Genomic DNA, 15,320 nt, shown 5'->3' on the forward strand with positions numbered 1-15,320 from the left:
TCTTAACTCGATGGTAGAGGATTTTGCCATTTATGGCTTTGATTTGATGGTTCTTTGCCATCAATGGCTTTGATCCAATGTTTTGTGGTCAATGAAGTTACATACTTGGATAAGTTTGCCTGTATGAATTTACCTGTGGGATACAGAAATAAGTAAACTGGGAAAAGCTGTCCAGTTGGAAGTTTGTCTGAATGTCTATGAAAAGTAAAGCAGAGAGCATGTTCCCAGCCATGAAGAATGACCAGCTCCTTGGCAGTGTATAGCAAGGGTTATCAACTTCAGTCCTCAAGTGCCCCAACAGTTCATGTTTTGTGGATTTCTTTAATCATGCACAGTGAGGTAATTTATTTTGCTGGGTAAGTAATTATCCCACCTGTTTAACTGACAGGAATCCTCAAAACATGAGCCGTTCGGAAAATGAGAGAGTTGGGTTTGAGAACCACTAGTGTATATCAATGCAGAAGGAATAGGAAGCCAGCTATCTCTAGCTGCTGCTGCTGCTGCTGTTCCAACCTGCACAACTACACGCCTAGGGATGACTGGGTTATTGAAAGGAGTCTCTGAAGTAGCATCAGATTTCCTTGTTGGTGCACATGTGTATTCATTACTGGATGACACATTTTGAAGTTTCCACAGGTGGAGCTAATTATTTAATTTGTAATACTGAGGAGATCTGTAAAACATGCACTGTAGGGATCCCTGAGGACTGAAGTTGGGAACACTGGGCCTGATTCAGACCCGGTCGCAAGCGCTGAGCACTCGCAACCGGGTCGATGGTGGCCCAGAGCACATGCGCACGACGGAGCCACAAGTGATATCAGTGGGAGAGCTTTCGCCAGTGGCGTAACTATAAATTTTGCTCCCCCATGCCAAAAAAGTTTCAGGCGCCCCCTCCCCACCCCTTCCCTGCCCAAAGATCAAACACACGCAAAGACGACATTTACGGTGTGTGGTTACATGATACAGTAATGTGCCTTACACATTATGACACACTAAGTAATGCCACTTATAACACAGTATGCCACACCGGAATGCCCCTTACAACACATTATGCCACACAGCAATGCCCCTTACACATGCCAAACAATAATGCCACGAATAACACATGATGACATACAGTAATGCCCTTATAACAAATTTATGCCACGCTGTAATGCCCCTATTTCACATTATGCCACACAGTAATGCCAAATACACATTATGCCAAACAGTAATGCCCATTACATCCCACCCTGACAGATCTACATCACCAACCCTCCTCTCTGCTCCTGCCAGTCTGTCACCTCAGCTCAAGACAGGTTGCACAGATTTTATGTCCGTGTAGAACCAGATTATTGGGAACATAGTTTGTAACCTGTAAACTGCGTGTATCAAGTTAGTGCCCCTTATACAGTGCCCCCTATACTAGTGCCCCTTATGCAATGTCCCCTGTAATAGTGCCCCTTATGCAATGCCCCCTGTGATAGTGCCCATTATGCAGGGCCCCCTGTAATAGTGCCCATTAAAGTAGTGCCCCCTGTAGTTGTGCCCCATATGCAATGCCCCCTATACTAGTGCCCCTTATGCAATGCCCCCTGTAGTAGTGCCCATTATGCAGGGCCCCCTGCAGGTGTACCCATTATGCAGGGCCCCCTGCAGGTGTACCCATTATGCAGGGCCCCCTGTAGTTGTGCCCAGTAAAGTAGTGCCCCCTGTAGTTGTGCCCCATATGCAATGCCCCCTGTAGCAAGTGCCCCTTATGCATTGCCCCCTGTAATAGTGCCCATTAGGCAATGTCCCCTGTAGTAGTGCCAATTATGCAGGGCCCCCTGTAGTTGTGCCCATTAAAGTAGTGCCCCTTCTAGTAGTGCCTCTTTTAGTAGTGCCCCCTGTAGTTGTGCCCCTTCTAGTAGTGCCCTCGGTAGTTGAGCCCCTTCTAGAAGTGCCCTCGGTAGTTGTGCCCATTAAAGTAGTGCCCCTTCTAGTAGTGCCTCTTTTAGTAGTGCCCCCTGTAGTTGTGCCCCTTCTTGTAGTGCCCTCGGTAGTTGAGCCCATTAAAGTAGTGCCCCTTCTAGTAGTGCCTCTTTTAGTAGTGCCCCCTGTAGTTGTGCCCCTTCTTGTAGTGCCCTCGGTACTTGCGCCCCTTTTAGTAGTGCCCACTGTAGTTGTGACCTCTCCTGTAGTTGTGGCCTACCCAAACCTCTCTCCCCCCTCCCTCACTTACCTGACTTTGCGCGCTGTCATCCGCGTTGTCTCTCCCGCTGCCGCGCTGACTGGATCTAAATAGATCCAGCAGACGCGGCCGCGCAGGTTCCCCAGGTCGCAGGTGACGTCATGACGTCACCCGCGCACTGCATTACTGGGAACGCTGGCCTCTGAAGTGATCGGAGGCTTCCTTAGCCTCCACTCATTTCAGAGGCCAGCGCTCACAGTTGCAGTGGCGTAACCACTGCCCCCGTCACCCCCAAGCTACCCGGCACTTCCAAGCCACCTCGGGGGATGCGGGGGCAGTAGTTACGCCACTGGCTTTCGTCTCAGTTTGAGCCGAAAGCTCTCTGGGGCTTGCGGCCACGAGACCCTACCACAAGGATCTCGTCGCAAGCCCAATGGTCACGTAGGCTGCTCCATGATGCTCTGTCAGAGCATCCGGCTCTGAATCAGGGCCACTGGTCTATATGTTATGCCAATTTGCCAATCGTCCTGACAAATGCTGTGCAAATGTTGGCACTTATGCCACAAACCAACATTTGTGCTACACTGTACGAATGTTGAAAGTCATATATGATTCTATATGTTACTTTACAAGTACTGAAAATGTATGGATTTTATATCCTCAGAATGAGTTATCAAAATATATTCTGTATTTTTCAATTCATTGTCTAATATTTTGTTGTGTTTCATAAAGAGATGTTTCTGAGAATGAAGAAGTAAAAGTACTAAACTAAAAAAGGGAAGAGCTAGAGACAGTGCAACTGGCATCTAAGGGGTATATTTACCTAAGCTTCTAAAAATGAAAATGCCCATAGCAACCAGTCAGATTATAGCTATCATTTCCCTCTTGCATTCTAGAAAATGATAGACATGATCTGACTGGTTGTTACAGTCAACACCTCCACCTGTTTGTTTTAGCTTTTATAATTCAACCACTAATAGTTTATACACATGGTACAACTTGAACAACCATAGATATCGTTGATAGATTTCCCTCCAACTTTCTGTAGTGCAGGGCAAACGATTTTGGTTGTACACACTGATAGATATCTATGATAGATATTTCAGTGAAGCTATCTTTTTACAGGCAAATCTTTACAAAATCATCTGTTGGCCTGCATGCATGAGAGACCATAGATATCATTATCTTTGAAGTAAAAACTCGTTTACTGCATAAAAATGAATAATATGTATAAGTTATCGTTTAGGAAAATCATCCCGTGTGTATGCAGTTTAACAAACAACAGGACAACATTGTACATATTATGCAATTAAATAGAATGCTACCTTCCAGATTATTTTATACCATTTCCATTTACAGAATATCTGCAGATAACCACACAAGGACGCATTCTTTTCCATACCCATATCCAAGTGATTTAAATGTACAGCTAATTTAGTTACTGTATGCAGCATATAATCTTACAACAACAGGAGTGTACGCAGCTATAAAGAAACATTTTTATGGTATTTTTTAATAACGAGAGATCTATTTTAGTTTTGAAGCAATTCAGTGGTCATTTTTGCCATTTCTGTCAGTAATGTTTTAGTATTGCATCCTGTGTTATATCTCCGCTCTGTAGTGCTGCGTAATACCTTGGCAGTACTTAAATGATCATGTAATCATTTACTAAATATGCCAGTCCCTCATTCAGCAATTTGGTGTGTGGCTCTTTTCATATACTGGATGCTCCCTGTGAATAGTGCAGATGTTTGTACAGTTATGAATGCACCAGAGCAATGTTTCTTTTACCTTCACCAGGATTGTCTGTGGCATGTTGCAGCCATCCATGACAGTAAAAACTGGGCTGGAGGCTCATACTTAAAGTCATTATGCATATATAATAAATATAAATGCAATTGGTGAATGAAATCCAGCAATAAAACTTATATACAACATGCCCACTATCACAGCTGCTCCAAATTGTGGAGTTTGACATCACTAACAGCTATTCTTTCCAGGATGGTGATAGTGGGGCATGGACGATAATGGTTTATCCTCAAAAGCAAGCAGATATAATTTATTGACAGTAGAAATGTATCTGCAAGTACATACGAAGGCCTCTACACCTTAATGGATTAACTAGTTCCACTGCAGGTGGCAAGGTTTCCCTTACTGCTCCAGGACAATACCACCGGTATCACTCAGCTGTACTAACTTACATAATATGATCAGGTGACGACAATAGCTTGAACTATACAGAATAAATTTGGGTACACACTAGACGATGTGTGTACCCAGCGAAGTAGGATGCGGCGACCCGGAAGAATGCCAGCAACGACAAACGAAAAGCACAGGGGGGAGTGAAGCCATTCGGCAGCATGGCATCGCTAACGATATCCCCAGATTGGACTGCATGTACAGACGACTGGGAATATCGTTAATAACCCGCTGGAGCACGCATCGTTCATCAGCAAGTGCATACAGACTGGACGAATTCAACGGTATATCGTTCAGAGAAATCAATATCGTTCAAAAAAATCGTCCAGTCTGTATGGGGCTTAAGACAAATGTCATTGAGCAGCTTATCACATCACTATAGGTGCATAGTTACACCCGTAACAATTTTTTTAACGATTTGTCGATAACGAAGTCGTTATCGTTCAAAAAAATCGTTCAGTTTATGAGTTATAACGATGAACGATAATCACAAATGCGCACTCCCGTTTGTAGTTATCGTTCATCGTCCATTTCAGACTGTCCAACATTATGATTTTCATTAAGGGAAGGAACATTATTAGTTCATTGTTCAAAAAATCGTTCATTACACTTCAAAAAAATCGTTCACTTTTGCAAAGGAAAATCTGACAGAAAATCGTTGATTACAAATCGTTAAGTGTGTATGCACCTTATGAAATGACGTTACATCAGACACAAAAGGTTCTTTTAATTACATTTTTTAATTAATTTAAACTACTCTTGAAATTAGTTACACTTGTCACATATTTGTTTATTGCTTTGCATTAGTACAACAAGCCACATTTTAGTTATAAGAATAAATGTTATTAAAGTACAAGAAGGTTATCCTCAGTAGTTATGTGCGAATAAAGAGTGAGTTCACCATCAATAAATGACCCTTAATGCACTAAAGGCCATTAATTATATTAAGGAGGGGATGATAGTTTCCTGCTTTGAGATAACCATTATCATCTTACAGCATACATCCTATAATGATAACATGGAGTGATCAGCCAGGAAACTGCTGGCTCTTTCTCCTGACTCATACTATCCATAGGATAACAACACAATGACAATTCCCAAACCAGACCTTGTTATTTCTACGGATCCCTCCCCAAACACTAATATCTGCCTCTAGCATGACTGGCCTTTTTAAATAAATAGAAAGTATGTCACTACAATTTAATTAAAATCAGACATTTCAAATGTACATGATGCATTATAATTAGTTCTGCAATTGTTAACCTGCGGGTGTGTAGAATGTATCTTTATCCTACTTTTGTTTTTTTTTCAGTCACTGAAATTTGCTTTCTTGCCTCCATGTCAGTTCAAGACAGACGCTTAGGAGCCAATTTATCCAAAGCATAAAGCCCAAAGTATACTGAATGTCAGAGAGGCTCCCTGAAATTGTGGTGATCCTGACTCTCTGGAGAGTCTGGCAATCTCCCTGATGCCAGGCCATGTGGGCACAACACAGTGATGATGCCATCACCCTTTGCCCAACATGGAGAAAACACTGGAGAATAAGGGGGATGTATATAAATATATATATATATATATATATATATATATATATATATATATGTATATATATTTTGTAAAAACTGCAGATGAAATCACCCCCTTCATACAACATAGAAACATTACAAGAATAATGTTTACTTTGTTGTAATTACCATTTCTTGGTACGAAAATTAATTAAATGAGCGACAAATGCCACTTTGGCAACATCTGTGTGGTCATTAGACACTGCACACAGAGCAGGATTCTATTGGAGGGATGGAGCTCTGCATCATACATTGGTAAGATATGGGACTTTGATAGAACTTTCAACTTTTTCATATTCAAGGTACTAGTGCATTGTTTTCTGTGGTTGTATGCAGCTGGATAAATTTAAGAAAAAAATGCAGTGTTAAAGCAGGGTTGCCTACCTTTAATATTCTCTTCCCGGGAGAAGCCCGGGTAAGAGAAGCAGCAGGGGGCCGACGGGGGCGGGGCTTGACGATTCGCGTCATTAAGCCCCGCCCCCTCGCTGTAAAATTGCCGCAATTGGGCACAATTTACATAGGGGGCGGGGCCAAATGCTGTGATTCATGCAGAATCACAGCTTAAGCCCCGCCCCCTTCACGGAGACCCGCAATTGCCGCGGGTATTCTCCTAATTCTGCCCACTTCACTAGGAAGTGGGCAGAATGCGGGAGAAATGCCTACCCTTCCGGGGGTGCGGGTGGTTACCCGAAAAATCGGGAGCCTCCAGCGAAAACCGGGAGGGTAGGCATGTATGTGTTAAAGTTCTAATCAAAGACGAGATATAGGGCCTGATTCAGACCCGCTCGCAAGCGGGTCGATGGCCGGGCAGTGTACACGCGAGCCCCAGAGCGAGCAAGAAATCACTCGCTCCGGGGCTCGCAACAAAACGGGGCGGCTGTCGATGTTGATCGACAGCTCGCCCCGTTTTGTAAGCGGGGAGGGGGGGGTGGCTGGCCAAATGGAGGCGTTCCCAAAGGAATGCCTGCCGTTTGGGGGCGGCCCTACTGACATCATGAGTGCCCGGAAGCTCACTGGGGCTTGCGGCAGACGAGACCCTACCACAAGAGTCTCATCGCAAGCCTGATGGTCGTGACCATCACCTGGACGCTCGCAAAAGCTGTGGGTGGTCACTCACAGCTTAGCGATCGCCCTGGAGGCCGGCTCCAAAAAAACCCCAAAAAACGCCCTGCTTCAGAGCGAGCTTTTTGAAAGAGCGTCCGGCTCTGAATCAGGGCCATAGGGGGTCATTCAGACCCGCTCGCAAGCGGGTCGATGTTCCCCCACTGCGCATGCGCACGACGGAGGGAGCTCCGACGTGCGCATGCGCGAGACCTGGCGAACGACGGGCTCTCCATTGCTCCGGGTCTCGCACCAAAGGGGGCGTGCTGTCGATGTTGATTGACAGCACGCCCCCTTTGGTGGGCGTGCCGGGGCATGCCTGCCAGACGGAGGCGTTCCCATGGGAACGCCTACCGTCTGAAGCTGGCCCCACTGACATCAATAGAGCCAAAATCACTCCAGGGCTTGCGGCAGCGAGACCCTACCGCAGGGTCTCCGTTGCAAGCCCGATGGTGAAGACCATCGCGACCATCATCATGAACGCTCGCATATGTTGTGGGTGGTCACCCACAGCTATGCGAGCGGCCAGGAGGCCGCTCCATTTTCATGGAGGTGGGCACTGATTCAGAGCGAGCGCTCTGGTCAGAGCGTTCGGCTCTGAATCAGGCCCATAGTCCCATCTGCAGATCAGCATGTTGTGTATCACCCCATACAGAGCCTGTTTGGGATGACCACAATAATGCCGACCCATCTGGAGAAAAGTATAAAAATAAGATCTGCTTGCTAGTGTACATTGTAGTATGTCCTGTTCTCGTGACAGAGCACCACCTAAAGACAACAATAGGCAACTGCAGACCAGTGGTATACCATACAGTACCCTATTTTCCTGGTCACTAAGCAATGCAAAGCCTTATCTAAAGGTCCGTATGCAATGGAAACCAGTGGCGTCATGAGGGGGGTGCAGGAGGTGCGGGCCACACCCAGGTGTCACCCTTGGCGGGGGTGACACAAAAATTTGGCTTCTCTGCAGTGACAGTAGCAGAGTGTTGCAGTGTGACATTCTCCTGCAGCACATGGCTCCTGTCATAGAAGAGGAACTGACATTGCTGACAGCTCTGGCTCCGGGGGCAGCCCAGCATCTCCAGCAATGCTGGGCTTCCCCCCGGAGTGAAGTCATCAGGATCTCCCGCAAGGCCATGCCTCTTTATTTTAGACCACACCTCCTTTTCAAACGTGGGCTCGCCTCCAGCACGCAGGGATAATTAGAGTGCGCACCGGGTGTCACCAGACCAGGTGACACCTCTGATGGAAACCTCATCTGCATACCAGCACACCATGCTGAGACCTATCCTGATCACAAGCATATAATAAATAGCCCCACTGGATATCAGTATATTATGCAGAGGACTATTCTTTGAGGTAAAAAGAAAATAAGAAGGTTCATGGGTAACAACAACTAGGGGCTGGCTGGCAAGTTTCATGCTGGGGGGCAACCCAACTGAGTGGCCCCAGGTTTTCTCCCAAAAAGTAAAAGTGACAGAAAATGATAGTGGAACAGCCATAACGTATTTACGAACAACGCCTGACAAGGACTAATTTTTTTGAATGAATATATATTATATAGACTATGTATATGTGTGTATATATATATATATATATATATATACATATATATATATATACACACACACACACATATACAGGCTATGTATACTGTAAGTGTAATATATATATATATATATATATATATATCAGATCCCAAATGGTCCGGCACTACTCCTAATCAACGGCTCACTGCCTCCGTGCCCTCTGCAAAAGTTTGTGCATGGTCCCAATATTCAGCGGCACTCGAGGTCTTTAATAATAAAGTAGTTTATTGCTCCACCAACGTTTCAGGGCTACAGTGCCCTTTTGTCAAGGTATCAAAAGTAAAAAGACAACCGTCTTATCTTTATAGCACCCGTGTGTGTCACTACCTCCCCGGAGTCGCCCGCGTCTGCACGCTGCAGGGCGCGTCTCCCTCTGATGACGTGGTACCAGTCTGCTGACTGCTGCTCCCATGGTAACGGGACGCAGCCCAACTCCACCACATCACTAGGACATACAAAATTACAACTACTATAAGTGTCATATACCACCACCACTTAAAACCTCACATATGCTACAGTATAGATACTAGATACAAATTACTTTACTCTAAACATATCTACTGCCGCTACAAAATCGTACCTAATACATCCACGTCTCACCCACTGATAGGGGTCCCATAACTAACACTTAAGCACTTAAATCAGCATAGTTCTAATCTATAGCATAACATTCATATCCATGAAGCAATCTTTTGTTAAAAATGTGACAGAAACGCCAAGAGAACCTAGAACATATAATACAATATACAAGGGATAGTTCCTGTTAATGCACTCTCTACCCAGATCATAGCGCATTCCAGCATATTTTATCATTAAGTCCTTTAGGATAGATTGTATTTAATTTCATGATCCATTTCGCTTCCATTCGTAATAATTGTCCAGCTCTATCGCCTCTTCTCAACGTGAGCGGGATATGGTCAATTATTTGTGCCAAGCTGTGATGCCTTTCCGCATAGTGCCTTGCTACCGGCTGGTCCGTTGAATTGCCAGCTAATGCCGACCTTATGGCCGAACGATGTAGGGCCATTGTTTCCCGCATCGTCCTCACTGTTTTCCCTCATAATAAAATCCGCATGGGCAGATTATGATATAAATGATAAATGAGGAGGTGCACGTCAGAATATAGTTAGTTTTGTATTCTTCACCACTATGTGGGTTCTTAAACGTTGCACCTGTTATCATATTTCTACAGGTGGTACATTTCAGGCATTTATAACATCCAGGAGGTTTTTGAAGAAAACCTATTCTATGTGGCTTCATCTGGTTCAGTCCTGTGATATCCGTACGAACTACTAGGTCCTTAATACTGCGACCTCTCAGATAACACGCCATCGGTCGTTGGCCTTTAAAGCATGTTAATTCTTTGTCCGATGCAACAATGGGCCAAAGGGCTTTTCTAGCATGCTGGATCACTGGACTAGATGTTGAAAATTTGTTTTTCCAGGGTACCACTGTATCCCTCTTTCTAGATGTTTTCTGTAGCAAGGATGCTCGTGGGAGTGCCAAGACTTCCTCTTTTTGTTGTTTCAGTAATTTAAGACTGTAGCCTCTCTCTCCAAATCTGGACACTATTTGGTCAATGGCATGTTCAACCTCTGATCGCTCACTCGTTATTCGAGCCACTCTCATCATCTGCGATTTTGGCAGCCCCCGTTTTAAGGATGGAGGATGGTGGCTGGTGGCATGCAGAAGATTATTCTTATCTGTCAGTTTTGTGTAGACATTTGTAATGATCCTGCCACTATGTATGTAAAAAGTGGGAGGCACATATTGAAACCGTTGTAATTCCTACACCGTTCCCCCGATTTGGATGTAATTACCCTCAAATTAAATCTGAAAGTCTGCAGTTAAAGCACATCTTATTTGTTTCATTTCAAAGCCATTGTGGTGGTGAATAGAGGCCAAAATCTGAAAATTCTGTCAATGTCCCAATATTTATGGACCTGACTGTGTATATTATATATATATATGTGTGAATGTATATATAATATATATATATATATATATATATATATATACACACACAACCATTCAAAAGTTTGGGGTCACTTAGAAATTTTTGAAAGAAAAGCACTGTTTTTTTCAATGAAGATAACATTAAATTAATCAGAAATACACTCTATATATTGTTAATGTCGTAAATGACTATACTAGTTGCAAACGTCTGGTTTTTAAAAGAATATCTACATAGGTGTATAGAGGCCCATTTCCAGCAACCATCACTCCAGTGTTCTAATGGTACATTGTGTTTGCTAAGTGCGTTAGAAGACTAATGAATGATTAGAAAACCCTTGTGCAATTATGTTAGCACAGCTGAAAATGGGTTTGCTCGTTAGAGAAGCTCTAAAACTGGCCTTCCTTTGAGCTAGTTGAGTATCTGGAGCATCACATTTGTGGGTTCGATTATACTCTCCAAATGGCCAGAAAAAGAGAACTGTCATGTTAAACTCAATTGTCTATTCTTGTTCTTAGAAATTAAGGCTATTTGATGCGAGAAGTTGCCAAGAAACTGAACACTACCTACAACGGTGTGTACTACTCCCTTCAGAGAACAGCACAAACAGGCTCTAACCAGAGTAGAAAGAGAAGTGGAAGGCCCTGGTGCACAACTGTGCAAGAAGAGAACTACATTAGAGTCTCTAGTTTGAGAAATAGATACCTCACAAGTCCTCAACTGACAGCTTCATTAAATGGTACCCGCAAAACGCCAGTGTCAACGTCTACAGTGAAGAGGCGACTCCGGGATGCTGGCCTTCTAAGCAGAGTGGCAAAGAAAAAGCCATATCTGAGGCTGGCCAATAAAAGGAAAAGATTAATATGGCAAAAGAACACAGACATTGGACAGAGGAAGATTGGAAAAAAGTGTTATGGACAGACGAATCGAATTTTGAGGTGTTTAGATCACACAGAAGAACATTTGTGAGACGCAGAACAAGTGAAAAGATGCTGGAAGAGTGCCTGACGCCAACTGTCAAGCATGATGGAGGTAATGTGATGTCTGGGGCTGCTTTGGTGCTTGTAAAGTGGGAGATTTGTACAAGGTAAAAGGGATTTTGAATAAGGAAGGCTATCACTCCATTTTGCAACGCCATGCCATACCCTGTGGACAGCGCTTGATTGGAGCCAATTTCCACCTCCAACAGGACAATGACCCAAAGCACACCTCCAAATCATGCAAGAACTTTTTAGGGAAGAAGCAGGCAGCTGGTATTCTGTCTGTAATGGAGTGGCCAGCACAGTCACCAGATCTCAACCCCATTGAGCTGTTGTGGGAGCAGCTTGACCGTATGGTACACAAGAAGTGCCTATCAAGCCAATCCAATTTGTGGGAGGTGCTTCAGGAAGCGTGGGGTGAAATTTCTTCAGATTACCTCAACAAATTAACAGCTAGAAAGCCAAAGGTCTGCAATGCTGTAATTGCTGCAAAAGGAGCATTCTTTGATGAAAGCAAAGTTTGAAGGACAAAATTATTATTTCAAATAAAAATCATTATTTCTAACCTTGCCAATGTCTTGACTATATGTTCTATTCATTTTGATACTCATTTGATAAATAAAAGTCAGTTTTCATGTAAAACACGAATTTGGGTGACCCCAAAGTTTTGAACGGTAGTGTATATACTACATAATTATTATGAATGGTTGCCACATCTCCTCAGTGGACCCCAATGGCACCCACTGTGAGGGAGACAGGACAGTCTAAGAAGCAGAAGACTGGCTGCAGGGGTTAGTATGGGAGCAGTGGGGGGGAAGGGGGGTGTTGGGATGGAACCATGATGGGGTGGAGGTCAGGACATGGCCGTTACGGGGAAGGGGTTGGGGGGTGGAAGAGGAGGACAGCAAAGGGGCAGTGGGACCATCCAGACAAAAGGTAGAGCAGAGCAAGGGAGGGGGGGGGTCAGAGAGTTTGGGGTGTCAGAGACTGAGGAGACCAGGTGCTTAGACTATATATATATATATATATATATACACACACACACACACAACAGTGTTCACACCCACAAATATATGCTGCTTCAAAAATATATTTTCTGTAAGTGCCTACATATCAGTAGCAACAGCCACCAAGAAACGACACCCCAATCAGCAGCACTGCAGGACTGACACTGGAGTCAGTCACCCAGGTGGTCGAGCAGCCTCCTCGGAGCTGATGCTGAGCTCCTGCTAATGCTTGGCTGTGTTGTTGATGATGCTTTGGTGGGGGCGTCACCTAGGTGACATCACAAGGAGGCGCCAATACACTATGCGGCACAGTGAGGGCCGGGGCGGGCAGCGAAGCCTTCCACTCCACTACGCCGCTATATGATGTCTGAACTGCGGGTGGACGGGCGATCGGGAGAGGGGATGCCGCCGGTGTTTCAATGGGCAGTGCCTTGGACGGCCGCTAGTGAGACAGCCATTCATGCAGCGTTTGGCAGTTGACGGCCCCCAGGACTGAAATAGTACCAGCCCAAGGGGCAAATGGCACCCTGCCCCCCGGCCCAGCCCACCCCTGACGACGACTATATGATATGAGAAGTACATAATGCAGAACACCACTCCATAACCCATTATTTACTGGAGTGGCCAGTATTTAAAGCTCCATAGAGGTGCCAGCAGAGCTGGTGCTAGGTGTTCAGCACCACCCTGCAAACTATAAATTTGTGCCCTCCTACAAATATGTCCTCTTGACATATCTCTCATGCCGCTAGTAATTCGCTCCTAATTGGATGCCCCATTTTTTTTCACTCCTATATGTTGTAGAAACTGCATTAATAACATAACAAAAAAGAAATGTTAGAAACTTACCTCACAATCACTTTAACAATATCTTTATATATAATTAATGTGTATACATTCTTAATTATAAGTAATCATAAGTAATATTTTTAAATATATACCATTATCTTTAACCCACAACAGTTTTCCTTAATTAAATAATTGGCACTTGGGCTCTCTCTGCAATTAGTCCGTAAAGTACACACGTGTCCTACTCATTACACTGTACAACAAATTAATACTTTTAATTTGTTTCCCTTTCTAAAAATAGTCATACATTACTAATTTGAGGTCAAGAAAAACTAAAATGATTTCAGAATGTTTTTACTAGCTACACTAGCTACACTATTTGCACTATACTGTATGTACATTAGTAATATAGTCACAGTGAAAAGCTATTTTAAAATCTGATATTTTCTTTATAGAAAATAAATAACAGTTGTTTTAATTCAATCAATCACAAATAAGAACACAAAACGAAACAAACATACAGCATACGAAACAAACATACAGCATACGAAAGTACTATCTAATATAGTGGCCTATTAATGGGGGTGCTTTCTCTTTGCTTGTCGCTTGTACTCCTCTTCTGGGGCATCTCTTGTCACTGTCCAACAGTAGTGATTCACCTGCCCTGATATCTTTGTTGCATTGCTGAAATGTCTTGGTGGAATCGCTCACTATGCTTGTCACTCAGTGCACCACAGTTATCTTGTGTGGGTAATCCCATGAATCGCATACATCTGAATAGGGGAGGGGGCAAATAACTGATTCATTTAATTGGGTCATTAGGCCCTGCCCCCTCTGCGCGGAACACAGATTGCTGGTAAGATTCTCTCCATTCTGCCCACATCACTAGGAATACCCCCACATCATTATAAATGGGCTATATCTCAGAACTCAGAGCTGAGAGTTTTAAATGTCATATTAATTCTTTGCATGCTGAAATCAATTAGAAGTAACTATTTTCACATCGGATACATTTTCATTGTTGTGTAGTGTTATTATTTTCAATCATGGTAATGTCTAAATCCCCTTCACGGAGAGGACCCTGACGTCATCAGCCATTGTCCAGCGTCATTCCCAGTGTCCAGCGTCATTCCCTACCATCTAAGTGGGCATAGAGGGGGAACATAACCTTGTGGCTAGCGTAGCGAGCCACCGAGCCAAAAGCGTGGCGAGCGGACAACTTTCTTCTTTAGGTGGGGACAACTTTCGGTACTTGTGTACGTAAAGTACACAAGTACCATTTAAAACATTCATTGGTTTCTTTCTGCAATGAGTCCGTAAAGTACACAAGTACTAAATAATTCCTTATTAAATAGATATTTATATATCTATTTATAATAAAACTCTTATCTTTTTTCTTCAACTTTTTTTTTCTTCCGTCTTCTCCAGGGCTATCCTTTTTAGGTTACTCTCTCTGTGTCAGGCTCCTCTTTGGCTGTCTGCTATCACAGAGCCAGCCTCCTGCAGCAGTTCTGCTATCTGCTCTCATTAGCGCAGAATGCCTGACGTCCTGCACGCACTGCACTCCTGTCAGTCTGTTTGGTAGATGGTGGTGACTCGTGAGCACAGATCATGGGAGGGAAGGGGGGTGGATCGACGGCAAAGTGCCTGCTAGGCCCACCCACCATGACACTGTTGTGCACAGTTTGACAGGTGCAGCGGCAATGTATAGATGGCCGATGTTGCCTCTGCAGACTAGTTCTCCAACCCAGCGTCCCCCGTAATGCTTCCCCTGCTGAGTGCATCGTGATGGCCCTGAATGGTAGGCCCGGCAACACATATCATGCGGCTTGGTTCCCATCCCCTCTGGTAGGTGCAAAGTTAAAATACACAGGGCTAAAATTGGTCCTTGAGAGGTGGTGGAACATCACATGCCCTGTGTTGCTGCTTGTCCTTCTACAAATTTAAACAGTATAGTCAGCGCAGGGAATCTGAGATGGGGCCTTAC

This window comes from Taudactylus pleione, unplaced genomic scaffold (assembly GCF_031769625.1).
Source record: "Taudactylus pleione unplaced genomic scaffold, aTauple2 ptg000214l, whole genome shotgun sequence".
Classification (NCBI taxonomy): Eukaryota; Metazoa; Chordata; class Amphibia; order Anura; family Myobatrachidae; genus Taudactylus; species Taudactylus pleione.